Source organism: Meleagris gallopavo, chromosome 28, assembly GCF_000146605.3.
Source record: "Meleagris gallopavo isolate NT-WF06-2002-E0010 breed Aviagen turkey brand Nicholas breeding stock chromosome 28, Turkey_5.1, whole genome shotgun sequence".
NCBI lineage: Eukaryota > Metazoa > Chordata > Aves > Galliformes > Phasianidae > Meleagris > Meleagris gallopavo.
In genome coordinates this window covers 2,554,167-2,556,810 of record NC_015038.2, presented here as the reverse complement: position 1 = coordinate 2,556,810, position 2,644 = coordinate 2,554,167, and the positions used below count along the sequence as shown (strand labels likewise).

At 47.2% G+C, this 2,644-nt stretch overlaps 1 long non-coding RNA gene across 1 annotated transcript; it reads right to left on the bottom strand.

Annotated features, from left to right (window-relative positions):
• Positions 1-1,752: 1,752 nt before the first annotated feature.
• On the bottom strand, positions 1,753-2,638 carry LOC109371068. The gene is made up of 2 exons (XR_002121734.2): positions 2,501-2,638; positions 1,753-2,149 (listed from the first exon to the last, which is right to left on the bottom strand). It is a non-coding gene; the product is annotated as an uncharacterized LOC109371068 (long non-coding RNA).
• Positions 2,639-2,644: the final 6 nt, after the last annotated feature.

Genomic DNA, 2,644 nt, shown 5'->3' with positions numbered 1-2,644 from the left:
AAAAAAAAAAAAAAATTACCAAGTTAATTTAGCAACAGAAAACCAGAAAGCGTTGTGTAAATGATCTATTAGCCATAAACCAATATCATCCTGTAAGCAGTCGTTGATTAACTTAAGACTATTAAATTTTTAAACAAAGCTCAATCATTCTATCAGTAATAATTTAAAGTGCTTGAGTACGTTAGTGGGTAAATGCTTTTAAATGGAGCCTCTAAACACAGCTCCAACACAGAGCCCAGCACAGAGTGCTAAATACCAGCACAGAACATCCCAGAATTTCCCCTCTGATGAGGAAAGTAGCAGCCAATGCTGCACAGCGCACCAGCACCCAACTTGTCTCATTCCCACCATTGTCACAGAAGATGCTCAACATCCCGTCATCCCATTTTGCACCACTTCCATGCTGTTCCTGTGTACAAACACCATCAGGACGCCAACATTGTGACAGATGCTTAATGACTGGGCAGCACCAGATGTGTTTCTTAACACCATTTATGCTCCCACTGCAGCAGAGCCCAGCAGCCTCCTGCATTACAAGCCAAAGAGGTCTTTCCACTCTGATGCTGCCAGATTGCTATCTGACCTGAAACCAAAGCATCTGAGATGTAAGGCAAGCTCCACCACGTGGGGATGGGAGCCCAGAGCTGCTCAGAGGATAGGGATGCAGCTGGAGCACACAGGAGGAGCTGACCCAAGCTCTGACACCAATGGTCTCTGCAGATGGAGGGGCTCCTCCCAGCTCTGCTCATCCTCTTGGTCTCTTTTTTGGAAAAGGGAATAATGGCTTTGCTTTTCCAACACATGAGGAGACTTCTTTACTATGAGAGTGGTGAGGTGCTGGAACAGCTGCCCAGAGAGGCTGTGGATGGCCCGTCCATCCCTGGAGGTGTTCAAGGCCAGCTTGGATGGGGCCCTGGGCAGCCTGGGCTGGTATGAAATGGGGAGGTTGGTGGCCCTGCCTGTGACAGGGAGGTTGGAGCTTCGTGATCCTTGAAGTCCCTTCCAACTCGGGCCATTCTGTGTGATTCTGTGAAGAGATGGGATGAGCCCTACTGATGCTAAAGCCCCATTGGTCACTGTGTCCCTTTGACATGTCACAGTCAGTATTTGTTTAGTTTAATCCCAAATACTGCATTTGCCAACTACCACAATCTCCAATTCCCATTTCCACCAACGACGATGAGGAAACAGGAACAGAAACTCAACGAGTAAAAAAGAAACCCATTCTTCTCCATTCCCATCTACAAGAATCCAATTCTAAAAGAAAGCCAATCAAAATAAGCTCTCACCCAGCCCTACATTTGCTCAGTTGTGCATGTTTTTTAAAACAAAGACGTCCAAATGTCTTCTAGGTGCACAGCACTGGGGTCAGGATGGGACACACAAAGCTATCCCAAAGGTCCACAACCAGCACACACCCCCCCCAGCAGGAAGAAACAGCGCAGTGTGTAATTGCAGAGTGATATTTTAATTGTCACTTTTAATCTAGGTTTCCTCCTCAGATTTAAATCACATTTTTTTGTATAACTCCCATTGATTTCGCTCCGTCAGCCCTGCCCGAAGGCCATCCTTCTTGCAGGCTACAAGCATACCAAGCAAGTTTTAACCAATTAGATAAATCACTAACCCTCCTAACGCCCTCACAGCCATACATCAAGCCAAGCACGAGCAATCATGATCGCTTTTAATAAGCGTTCTATTGAAAACTTTGCAAAAACAAGAAGCTAAGCTGACATTTCACCATCTTTCCTCTTCTTTTTTTTTTTTCCTTTCCCCCTTTGGCACATGATGGGCCTGAAGCCCAGCCAGCTGAATTCTGCGGAAGATTTGCACAATCATTGCAAATATGCCTCTGCTGCTTTATTACCTTCCCTGCAATGATATTGGAGTAACATTGGAGCATCAGCTTTCTTCGGCTCTGCCCGCATGCAACTGTCTGCTTGTGCATGCACACACTGCAACCTTGAGGCGTTGCACTCAAGAGCACAGGGAGGAGAGCAGGCAGCAATGTTAGGGGCTGAGCAAGAGCAAAAGCTCGAATAAATGGAACTTTCCAGCACAAATTGCCTTGCAGGGACCCTCGGCAAAGTCCCAGTTACCGCTGGCTGAAAGAGGCTCTTCTGACACCGCACAGATTCTGCAAAGATTCCTGCGATGGGAGGATTAAAAAGCAATTAAGTGGCTCTCATATTTCAAACGCCAAGCCTGGGCTCAGAACGGCAGACAGAACAACACGGATCTTTCCCAACTCAAAGATCCGTTGTGTTCGCTAAGAAAGCCGAGACACCTTAAAATAGCAACAGCACGGGAGGAACTCACCCTATGGAGGACGAGAAAAAGCACTGCAAAGCCGACCCAGCATTGCATTACGAGCGAGCCCCGCAGATTCCAGGCAATCTGCAAAGCATTTCCCCTTCCCCACCCAACATCCACTGCAAACTCCCACAATCGCGAGGCAGAGCTGCAACCAGCAGACAGAGGGGAACGAAGCAGTCCCTACCTTTCACCTGAGTGTCATATTCAGCGATGATCTCCTTATCCTTTTTGAATTTTGCTGGCGACGTCATGTTTTCAAGCTTAATCTCCAAGCGGATCCACAACCTACAAACGCGATTCGCCCTCAACGCCCCGAATAATGAAAAAA